General features: G+C 43.0%; 1 protein-coding gene across 2 annotated transcripts in view; it reads left to right on the top strand.

Annotated features, from left to right (window-relative positions):
• The window catches only part of Zip48c (Zinc/iron regulated transporter-related protein 48C), a 77074-nt gene extending 72168 nt beyond the window's left edge, over positions 1–4906 (top strand). The window contains exon 8 of one of the 2 annotated variants that reach the window (XR_013257112.1): positions 3979–4906. The gene's annotated coding sequence lies outside the window, so the exon portion shown is untranslated. Of the gene's footprint in view, positions 1–3970 lie in introns of both variants that reach the window. The other variant, XR_013257111.1, reaches the window with a different exon arrangement.
• The last annotated feature ends 7808 nt before the right edge of the window (positions 4907–12714 follow it).

Genomic DNA, 12714 nt, shown 5'->3' with positions numbered 1-12714 from the left:
GCCTGTAGTCTGGGAGCTGTCTGCGGGTCGACGTCCGGCGTCCCGGAATAGACGCGCATCCCGCGCCGCGCCGCGCCGCCGCGCCGATGCTTGTTACATTCTGTCACCTACGAAAACGGACGCGCTGCTGGATCTCGTGATTTCCGGGCCGGCTTCATGCGACGGGAAAAGACCGAAGACGCGCCTATCCCATTGATCCCATTGATCCATTGATCCATTGATCCGTATAATTGCTTGTTTTATCAAGAAATACGCGAGTAAAATAATTACGATGATACGTATAGGTATCGTTGTGTATTCAAGCGACACATCCTGTAACACAAAGAATTTGTTCTCATATTACGAAATTATTTTTTTTATTTGTTAGCATAATTTTTCTAAGGGCGCTGGATAAAATACTTTTGTTGTATCGTAAGAACTTAACGATCGTCGGTTAAAAATCTTGACCACAATTCCCGCTTGATCGTTGCATTTCTCTCGGTTGCATCGTCTCAGCGGCGAAGCTACCCCTCTTTTTTTTCCTCTCCTATTGCCCGGTAATACGTCACGATGATCACCCCGAGACCGGTTAACAGTCATCCTCCTCGAAGGGCAGGTGCGTAGGTACGCACCGCTTTTGTATGCAAGGGAAAAGGGCAGCTGCTTGTTCCTAGACACAAGGAGGCGAAGGGCAAGCAAGTAGCGGAAGAGAAGGTGAGGAGGGAAGAAGTGGAAGAAGACGAAGGGCGAGAAAGAGAGGTGGCTCGCTGTGCTAAGGTAAACGATATAATGGGGACGTAACAGTGGGTCCTTTTCAGTGGCAGATGTCCTGGCCAAGACACGTGCCCGCGACGTGGTCCCCCTTTTTCGGAGCTCCGCGTCGCCCTCTCCCTCTCCCCCCTTCTTTCTCCGCGCTCGAGGAGGAACGAGAGCGGAAAACCCCCGAAAAAGAAGGGGCCTCTCCGTGTAGTAAGGGCCGCGCGCGCGTCCTACGTCGCGCTACTTCCTTTCTTCCGTCCTTTCTTTCCGTCCGTGCCTCTTTTTTTTTTCTTCTGAGCTTGAAGGGACGAGCGGCTTGGCACCAGCTGCTCTCGTTATACTGCGGATTTCGCACCGGTGTAACGGCGAGTCCGTTGCTTCGCGCTCTATTTGCGCGAAAATTTCAGACGGACTTTTACTGATTCGAAAACGTCGTCTTCCAGCACTTACTGCGAGTCTCGCAGCAGAGATTAGAGAGAGATCAACAGAGGAATTGTTTGACCAGTAATGGAAAACTTAGTAACAGTTAAGGTAAAACAATTTATTTTTTAGCTCTCTGGTGAAACTCTCTGACAAATATAGGCAAAAATTAGATAAAGATATATTAGAGTCTGGAGTCGGAGAAAAAAAAAGTACGAATAAATATTAAATATACCGCAGAAAAAAATACGATATATAGAGAACAAAGTAAAGTATAATAATTTAGGAGTTGGATATAAATAAGAAACAGTATAGTTAGAGAAATTATTTAAATTAGTACTTGTCATCGTATTATCAATGTTCATTTAAAGAATATTTCCTATGATTCAGTCATGACGACATTTTTCAAACGCTTCGATTTTGTGAAAAATATTACTAGAAACTATACTTGCGGACGAATATATCGTAGAAACATCTCGGAACTGCTGCGATTGTAACATATACGCAATTGAATCCGACATATCATAAATCGCATCGTTCGGTTCTGCACGGGTAGCATCTGCGCCTCTCGATTTCTCCAATGTCGCTTCGATTCGGTTTCGGATCTCGTATCCTAGATCGCTAACAAAGTGACCGGCGACGGAGAAGACGCCGAACATTGCGCGAACAAAAAGAATTTGAAGCCGGTTGGTGCCGATCGTGTTCGAATAAGCCTCAGGCGGGATACGGTACATATCGCCATGCCAAATTCTTTCAAAAGGCAAACGTTGTCGAGCGGTTGCATTGGGCGTTTCGCGCGGAAAGCTCGTCGTCTTTTCTGACCGCCGCGCGCTGGCTTAAAACCGGTCCAAGTGAAAAATATCTCTAACAAGTTTTCTAACAGAGCACGCCACGGGATATCTCTCACAAAGTGTGAAACGACACCACAATAAATTGGTATACACGACGCTCCCCAAAACTACCTATCTCTTCAAGCACATTAAGCCATTAAGAAAAACTTATGGTTGCGTGAACTTTTGTTCTATTTTACAAAATGCGTAATTATATGTATATATATTTTTTTTTGTAATAAAATAGAACTATATTAACGATATCCAATTTCTATTAATGTGGAAATTAAAACCCGCGGAAATTGTGCGGTTTGACTATCCATTCGCCTTGTCCTCATTGTACGACTTTGTCGCCACAAAAGCCGTTATGATATCTCTTACGTTTCGTCTCTTCAATGAGTTTCAATTCAGTTCCCGCGTATGTTGCACGTATAAAGCGAGCTTTACCCCGCGTCGTCTGAGAGCCGCTGCGTCGCCGTGCGACTTTTTGAGTCGCTTTGGTCTCACGCCGGGAACTATGGACGGTGTATACACGTACATTTAACGCGCACATACGTATACGTATCCACGCACGACTGATGCACTAGCGCGCGGTTACGCACATACACCTACGTCTCGGGTAGAGCCCCGTTTTACACACGCCGCGCGTACATTACGCGCGATATATCGAGCGCGCATTCCTGCTCGATATACCATTACGCGGACCGGCACCGGGACTCGTCGATACTCGCCGTGATCGCGCGACGATATCCATACGTGTACCGGTATTCCGGGACACGAAAGCCTATATAGTCAAGGAATATACCTCTTCGGTTAAAATAGCATCAGGTAGATATATATAAGTGGCTCTTGCATTATTTTTTTATAACAGCGAGCTCTCTTTCGCGTCACTTCTCGCTTAACGGAAATGTCGATAAAGCTCGTTCCATCTGCTTTTCATTTTGCTTAATATATATTTTGATAACTCAATCTGTGATTGTAATGCTAGCGAACCAAAGTCCAAAAATTGACCTGAAGATACGAGATATTATTATTTATTTTCTCTTCTAGAGTTCGAAATTAGTTTATAAGCTTCGTTAATTAAATTCTATATTCTGATAAGTACTACCTGAGGACTACTACTAAGTCTACTTACCAAAGTACTACTTAACTAATTGAAAGTTATGAATATTTATGTTTTTACCTTGCTTTTAGTTTCTCAGGAACTTCTTATGTTCAATTATTGTCAATATAATAATTTAATTAATAATTGCTCAAAAATGAGTAATCTTTTGTATGCAATTATTTAAAAAACTGTCGAGCATGTTTCTGGTAAACACTTGTAACCATGATGCGACGAATTACAACAAAAAAGCTCGCAATCATAAAATAGTACCCGCATTGACTTTTCTGCATGTGCGATTACCTTTCGCATGTATGTATTCCTGCATGCTTATATGTTTGACGAATCGCACTATAAACGCTAGAATCCTATCCTTTGAACGTTAATTTTTCCTCAGTGGAAACTTTTCTCACCGCTACATTTGCCGCATTCGAAAAGTCGACGTTAAGTAGTCTGACAATTGCATCCCAAATCTAAATATCTTTCAAAGTAAAGTACTTTTAAAGCGTACCGAAAATAATTCATGCTTTTCTAAATTTCAATCGAAGCTTTAATACCAAATGTCCCGTAGTTGTTGATGCGCGTAAAAAATTACGACGAATTTACTCGAATGCATAAGGACAATGATGCTCTATCGTTCTACGGAAGACGTCGTCGAGTTCCCGCGAAGGCCTATCGAACGTGGGATTCTATAACTTTATCGTGCGAAGAGGAGACAAGCCATTTCTCGATGTTTGTCTCATAAAAGAAACGTAACGTTGCCAAAATCTCGCTTCCTATTTTATCTTCGAAACCAGACGCGACAAATATCACATGATCGTTAATAATAACATGTGGTTGATTGAGAAAGATACTGGTTATTCATCTCGTTTTTTAACAGAACGATAGTTTCGTAGAAATTGTGTGCGGTCCGTGCCATCGAGCCACAAATCCGTGATCGAGAGTAAAAGGATGAAGCACTGCTGCTGAGAACCTCTGCGGCTACTTCGACTTCCTTCGACCCGAATGCAGTGACCCGTGCTAACGATCGCGAATAGCAACGATCGATCTTCACGATCCGGGGTGCTGTGCCAGGCGAAGAAGTCGAAGACCTCACTTCGTGAAAGTTCTTACATTGGAATTCCGTCATATCCGAGACGAGCGATTTCGTTTCTTTGCTCCCAGTTTTTTGCTTGTTCCGCTCTGTCTCGTTTTCTCCGATGCCAGTGCCGATGACTTTGAAATTCGCCTCCGAATAGTCCATGAATAATTGCGAATGGGAAGAAAAAATACGGGAAAACAGAGGAAAAGGAACAATTGGCCGGAATGTAGTTGCAAAACCTGCGACATGTTGCGTGATGTGTCGCAATGGTAGTTCGATAGATTTCTAAGAACACGAATCGAATAATACGACTTTTAAGACGATATTTTTATTCCGTGTGAAGGCTCTGGTAAAATCAAAGAGAGTGTGGAACGGGCTAAGTACGTTAAAATTTGATTTATTATAAATAAAGGGATTAACCTTTGTGCATCGTCAACAGCGCCTGGCTCTTACTTAGCCCGTTTCACACTCTCTTTGATATTTCTATTGCTCGGAAATTGTTAATTTAAACGATCGATTCATTTGACAACCGCGATTATTTTTAATATTTTAAATTAACGGTATAAATAAAATAAAATATGAATTTTGAGCAAAAATTAATGTGCCCGAAAATTATAAAATATTTAAAATTATAATCATTAAATATCCAAATCTTTACGTTATGTAATAACTAATATTTTATTAATTATTTTACTATTATGCATAAGGAAAGCTGTTTGAGTGATGAAAATAAAAATCGATTAGAGTGTTGTAGCGTCTTTTTCGCTGTATAAAAACCGTCCCAAATCGTTTACAACGTAATTATTCTAATCTTGATAAATATACGTCGCTAATAATAGACGATATAAATACATCTTATCATTGTTATTAACATAAATATCGAGAATAGGTTCTACAAAAGTATTGTTGCTGAAGCTTACGATAACGTGTACGGTAAAAGCGCAAAGTCCGCCTATGCGAATTGGATCTAATCCATTATGTAGCGATCGTCGTCTACCTTTTAAAAGCTGCATATAGACTGACAGTGACATAGTATAGACATTGGTATACGAAGATGAGTGCCCTCCATTATTCACGCGGATTATCGATAAATTATAATAGCGACGAATCAATATAGTTGAAGTCTTCGAGCTACGAGCTGTTGTTCGATTTCCTGGTATCAGTCAACGCTGATGTCTCTTTTTACGTTTTATGCGCGAAGTTCTATTACGGTTTTATGTTTTACGGTGAAATAAACGTAAGCATTTGGCGGTAACTGTGCATCGTCTATTGTGCCAACTTAAGCGAGATGTGTTAGTTTGTTGGTGCGCTAGTTTTGAACTTACGCGCGCGGTTATTTCCGATGTTGAAAGGCGTGAATCAAAATGAAATGCTTTTCACATTTAATTTAGGACATTCTTACATTGCATTATTATATTGTCGGGACTATGGGATTTAATTCCTTGAGATTTGAGTCGAATAAAAATTCTCTGTTTCGGTAATTTGTCCAGAGTTTTGCAGTTACTAAACGACACTGATGAAATAAAGCATTATTTTATGTCGTGCGAATCTCGATTTACATGTTACAAACACTTTCTAAAAATAGTATATACTATCGGTTGCCAAAAGGTTATTATCTACGAAAATACCACGAGAAAATGCGTCTTGAAAGTGAAAATGATTGAAACTGAAGTGTTGCAACGAACGGCAAAATATACACACACACACCATTTTAATAATATTAAATAAAGGGAGAGAAATATTTGACGTGAATATTATATTTTCTACAAATATTCTAATCATCGTCTACGAGGTACAAATCTGAAATCTGAGGATTATTTTATTGATATAATTATTATATATTTTTTTATTTTCGCATTTGAAGATAAATAGCGACGCGCTCGTTTCATTGTTGTGAGAACGCCTATTTAGGCTTCTATATCTTTTTTGTACGTTTCGAGGCTACAAGTTCCAATTCCCCGGCGCAAAATTTAATATCGAAGGATGCGGCGTCTCGTCGGCTACTGACAAGTGCAATGTACCAGCGGTATGTGCGGGAATAATAACCAGACGTGTCCTGACAGAAGCGAGTTCCTGGCACTCGGCATCCCGTTGCGGCCGTTCGTTTACTTCACGCGCCGCGTAATGTCCTACCGCGAAGCCCCATTCGCGTTTGACGATCCTCACGTCGCGCTTTCGTGACACCTAAGAGGCCAAATTGACGGTCTCCGAGTGCCAGGACCGCCGTCTGCGAGCGTGCGAGCGCAATTGCAATAAAATACGCAAAACCCGCGCATACCTGCGTACCTACGCACGCACCGGGATGCGCTAACGAGCGAACGACGAGATATCTCGTCGTTCCTCATCACCGGCCGCTTCATCGGCCACAGCCGCGTCCTCGAAAACACGTTTTAGCGCGATTGAAATTATAAAAGTGCTCCCTCGCCACTTGGCGTGACGCACGTCGACTCCTCTCGTCGCGAGGTGCGAATACACCTCTCTAAAGGCGAAATTGCCTTAATCCTCTTAACCGATGATGCATGGATCGCCGGGATTCCGAGCATCGCTCGCTCCGTAAGTTATTCCTCCGAGTGTCTCGAGCGAATTCGCGATTTACGAATTAGATATTCCCCACGATTTGTAATTTAACGAGAATCTAATGTTTCTGCATTCGGTACCTTCATACGATATCAGCAATATAATTAATAATAAAATGGCTTCATAAAATTATTTTAAAAAAATAGAAAATTGTAGTATTTTGTTAATTTGTCTTCTTTTTATACATGGCTATTATTTTTTCCCGCGCTACTCGTTCGCTAGTCATGCACGATGAAGACGACGATCACTCTAATGCATTACACATGGGGGGATATCGCGACGCAGGAATGTATACAATGTGGCGGCGTCCACTGTACGCGACTGCTCTTAGTAGCGTTCATTCTTCATCGGAGATGTAAAATTACCATACGGTCGTCCCTCTCGTAAAAGAGAAGCAAGCGCGGCGTCCTCCTCGACGGATCAACCGAGAGCGTATGCGGCACATTTAAATGTCCGGGACGAAAAGGCGGCTTTGGTTATCAGCGGCGCGATACGAGACTGTCCGCGGACTCGCGTGGACTATCAACTAACGAGCCACAGCGCGGCGAGTAACGCGTTGATGCTTATAGTATAGGAACCCGGTTGCTTTTGCGGCGGTCGTCTCTCCCACGGCAGGGCCGCACGTCGATCCCGCATTCCGTATTCGTACAGGCCTCGGGTACACATTCGAGCATTTTTTCGGGGCAGCATTAATCGTGGCGTGCTTTAAACAGTGGAGAGCATTTTTTAATCAATTTTTATTTTCATCAATCAAACAATTTTGCTGCAATACAAAGACTTGAATATTTTATAATTTTAGAACACAAGTTTTTTTCTGCTCGAAAACGCTCAAATTTTGTTTAGTTCGAATCGATTTGCGATGTCCGAAGATACGACACTCGAGATATGGGGTGTTCGAATGAGAGTATATATAGTATCCATAATAAATGGAATAAATAACTTTTACTTATTTCTTTTTCGTCTAACTTTTACTCATTTGATATAGCTAACTAAGTTTAGCTATATCTCCTAAATTCGGGATCACTTCGTGCCCTCAGGTTCTAACGTGAAGCTTGAAGGATCCCTACAATTTAATATTCGGATTCTCGGGAAAATTATAGCGCTGTGTGCTACAATAAACTCATTACGCCTACATTATTCAAATTGAAACGTAGTAATCGAGGTTAATTGGAGTCAATAATAGAATGAGGAGTACGTCCGCAAATAGTAACGAGATCGTGTACACGTAGTAATAGCTGCTGCAGCAGCGGCGGCGGCGGCAGTAGCAGCAGCAGTCGAAAGCAGTGGTGGTAATAATAGTAGTAGAGCAGAGCGGTAGCGGCGCGTAGTGGTAGTTCAACAGGCACGCACAGTAGTGTAGTAGTAAATGGTGAAGCCGGTAGAGAGGTAGAACACGGTGATGATTCGGTGAGCAACATCGCGGTCGGCGGTGGATGCCGAAGAGAGGCGTAGAAGAAGAAGAAGAAGTGTCTGATGGAGACGGGAAGAAAGAGAAGCGGGGGGTGGCTGGTCAGGAGGCGAGGAGGCGGGGAGTGAAGTCGGGGACTAGACTTGTACCTGCATTCCATTCCCACTGGCCGTGTAGATCCTTGTATAGGTGTTCGTCCTCCTCCTCTTTCTTCTTTTTTTCCTCCACGACCTCGTCCTCCTCCGCTCCTTACTCCCAACTCCTACTCTTTTCTTCTCGCGGAGAAAGAGAAAGGAAGACAGGGAATCCTTCTTGATCGGCTTGCCCCCCTCATATCTCCTTCCTCTTCGTCTTCCTCTTCTCTTCGTTCGTCATTTTACTTCGGCCGCCTGCTCAACGTCAACCGGATCGGGGCACTTACGAGGGCCCTCGCGATGAAGACATCCCCCGCGTTTCGCTTCGCGAAATTCCCGATATTCGACGGCAATGGGCCGTCCTCGTTCTCGTGTCAACGGACCCATCTCCGAATTATTTCTACTTTATCGCGGGGAGTTCGTCCTTGCGTAGATCTCCCCATCCCCGTCGGACTTCTTTCTTCATCCTCCGATAAGTCTCTCTTTCGTGGCACACACTTCACACTTTGCAAAGTAATGGTACACTGGTCTCCTAAAGGTCCTCTTTTTTTTCCTCCCCTTCTCTCTTTCTCCTCGCACTCGGTTTATCAGTCGCTTTCTCTGTGGACACTCCGTCGTACTTCGTCTGCGATTTTGCTTATTTTTTTTCTACACACTCCCTGTTAGTAATTAGATCTCATACATGAAGAAAAGAAATCGCACTACTCAAAATTCCATGATTTCTACCGAAATTCCGAAAGCAAACGATCATGGTTTCTATTGTAAAATCGCTGTACGTTTTGACGATTTGCTCTCGCACGCCTCAGTTCAAATTTGAAGTTTAATTGCTGAGAGATTTAATGTCTTTAATCTTCTAATTTAATGAATTCACCAAAAGATCCAAAGTGATTACATTCGAAGGTGCAAACTTTGAACGTCCCCGTGTGCGATTTCGTTATTAATAAATAATATCTATCAGAATTAAACAGGATTAAATGTCGTTCTCAAAATGATCCCGAATCGTGGAAAAATAGCCTCGTGGCGCCGCGACTCTCGCGGTGGTGTCGCCAGACAAATATAAACCCGTCGAGTTATTCCGGAGTTGCGATCCTCTTAATTAGTACAATTAGCCGTGCCGAGAATAGAGTGATGACGCGCGTCGCCGGTATTGCGCGAGTGTCACGGAATTGCATACGTTCGTCGTTACGAATCGCATATCCGATGAACAATCCTTTCCTCCACGCCCTGGTGCGAGAGAACGAGTCGCAAAGGTCGTGAAAAAATGTTGGAAAAATTATTCAGTTAATTATTATCAAATAATAAATTAAGACGAAGGTGGGAAAGAAAGGTGGGTTTGTAGGATTAAATAGAACTTTTTACAAATATAAAAATAACGCTTGTATAGACGTGGTAACTTGTGTAACTTGCGATATGTAAATACAAGGTAAACATGCATCACGCGTCTCTCGAAAGTTTCGCGAAAGTAGCTATACCTCGACCCCGCCATTACCGAAATAACAACCGCGTTCCAGAAGAGAAGTTGGGCAGCCTCGTGCGGCGACCTCCACGTATCGCACGTGGCAGTGCGTGCGATTCTCTTACCCCAGCGTGTTAACGAGAGCGTCCCAAATGCGGATGTAGTCGCATCGTAATCACGATTACGAGGGTTTCCCTACTTTTTTTTTTAACACACGGCAATAAGAGGATCGACATCGAGACGGAACGCGGAAGCGCTAAAAGAGCTCACGTTGCAACAAAACTTCCGAAACAAAATATCCGAAGTTAAGAAAGTTATAAGAAAAAAGATATAAAAAAAGGAAATCAAAAGTTCCGGATCTTTGAAGGAGTCATATGATCCGAGAATTTCGCTCCGAGGCTCTCAAGAAAATGAAATAAGATAAAGCGCAATGTACAATGTAATTAAAAATTGTCGTAAATCGTAAAAGTAAAAGAAATATCGACTCCATTGAGTAGTTCTATCCATCGAAGGTCCATTTCCCGATTGCTGACCGCAGTCGTTGTCGCGGAGCGTTTAGTTTAATTAAGAGAATTTCTTTCAGCCTACTTAGGATCATTTTAGGGCGTAGGTCGTCGTGGTTCGACGTCGCGGCCTTCGTGCAGCGTACCTATCGATCGCGAGTTAGTTTAGAGCGAATTACGTCAATCGAGGAGTATGTGTGTCCCTTTCTCCATGACGCCCCCGCGCCATCGATTCGCTTGCAACGGCATCGTTTTGCAATAATTGAATGAATTATGAAAAGGTGGGGGGAGAGACAAAATATACTTGATATCGATATCTTATCGTTACGTGGTTTCCCGATATCAACCGATCGGTATTCCATCAGACGAAAGTAGCTTGATCGACCGATCGATCGTGCACTGCTTAATGTTTGATTATACTCATGAAATTTTTATCGTTCAGCTTATTTAAACTTGCCAAGTTAAAATTCTGCCGAAGTTTGGGATCATTCATCATAGCTCGTTATATCCAATCCTCGTAAAAATCCTCATCTCAAGGTGATTGGAAACTTTGAAACGTCAAACTTATATTAATCATAGGAACATCAATTTTTCGTTTCTCGTATACGATCAAAAATAACTTTTGCTCTCGGCGCGTTTGATAGAAAACTCGATTTGACAAAAGTTACGAACTCGCGATTTTAAATTGGTTCGGGAATTCACAGATAAAAGGACAATCTATTAATATTCGCACCTTCTCTACCTTCTCACTCAATTCCCCGCGATTCGTCGCGAGAGGGGCGAATTCCAGAGAGAAGAGCGCCCAGAGCGGCAGCCTTGTCAAGGCGCTCTTCTCCGCGCGAGCGGACTCGCATGGAAAACATCTGCCTCTTCCTCTTCGCGGCCGCATAGGGTCCTCTTGGTCATACGCACGCGGCATTCGTTTAATCGGTATTCACGACCGTGACTCGGCGATGACATCAACGCGCCGCCGCGCCGTGGCCGCCGGCATTTAATCCAATGCGGTTTTGTAACGCGTTAATGTTTCTTTAATCGCTCGTTACCCGCGCGAGATGTTCTCCGTACCATATTGAATGCCCATCGTGTCCATTGTATGCAAATCGATCTCGGGGACGTGTCACATTCGCGAGATCGTAACGCTCAAATATCGATCTTTGCCTCGCTTCGTGCGTGTCTGGTTCCGGTAGAAGAATTGGGTGAAAAAATTCGCGCTATTTATACGCATTATCTCCCGTGGTACCACTTGTCTTGTAAGGAAAGATCATAAAATGTAATTTGTACTGGGCGCGACACGCTACGAATACGGTATAAGGCATTTAATCACCGCGTGATGTTTTCTCTGCGGTTAAACCATTGATTTTTTGCACATTCTGCTATTAATTCTTGCTGCTAATTTTGATTGATCATAATTTCTCGCATATGATTCCTATTCAAGAATTATTAACAAAGAATCGACAATTACAAATTACAATATTATTCTCCCGCAACAACGTAGAGATTCAAGCGACATCTGAAAGGCGCATCTGAGAGATGCTTTTTAATCACTTGCGTTATCTAAGCAAATAGCGTCGTGCGGTTACAAGCATGTACAACTACACGAACTGTAGCCAATCTTTCTAGCTTCCAGATATCGACGCTGTTCGGCAGCTGTGCAAACGTTCGTGCGAAGCTGTCTATCGCAGAGAGAGAAAGAGACGAAAAAAGAAGCGTATGATATCGAACGACCGGGCTCTAACGAGGTCCGGATAATCTTCTGATATCCTCTTTTTTCTTGTGGGATTCTTTTTTTTCGGCCATCATATCGAGGTCCGGAATCGAACCGCACACGCAACGCGACACGGACGGTGTCACGCACGCATGTTACACACCCGCGGACCCAAACGCGTGCGTGAGTGTGTGCGTGCGTGCGTGCGCGCATGAGCCACCGTTCTCGTCCATGCGCGAGATTCTCTGGAGGGATCTGTCACGCGTACAAATAGCTGACCTCGCTTCGTCGCCTCTATCAATGACTCGCCGCGCGCAGGACTTGAATGGCTTTTACGCCTCTTCCGTTTACTACGCTCTTTCGCGCGCAAGACAGTCGCGGAGATTAAAAACCGGTATAAGTTTCGGCGAACTCGACCTTCGATGAACGCGGACGCGAAGATATCAATCTTACATCATTGTTTCGGGAGTGGAGATCTTGCGTCGTCGGGGCTCCAAAAAGTCAAAATTTAAATTCTATCACGTGGTTTTTTCGAACTTTAACGAGAAAATAATATAAAAATAGCACGATTTTAAAAAGGTAGACACTTTTTACGATAAGAGATCTTCCAATTTGAATTTGGTATTGGAAATTTGATAACGTGTCTTAAATATGTCTCTATGGAATTTTAGATAGGCGTGAAAATATAATGCATACATCTCTTTATTTGAGTTATGATAACTTGCTCGTTGAACTTTTGCGTAACAATTTTTTTGTCCTG

Source organism: Temnothorax americanus, unplaced genomic scaffold, assembly GCF_048541705.1.
Source record: "Temnothorax americanus isolate GAGA-0224 unplaced genomic scaffold, ASM4854170v1 Scaffold22, whole genome shotgun sequence".
Lineage (NCBI taxonomy): Eukaryota > Metazoa > Arthropoda > Insecta > Hymenoptera > Formicidae > Temnothorax > Temnothorax americanus.
This window is presented reverse-complemented; position numbering and strand designations above follow the sequence as displayed.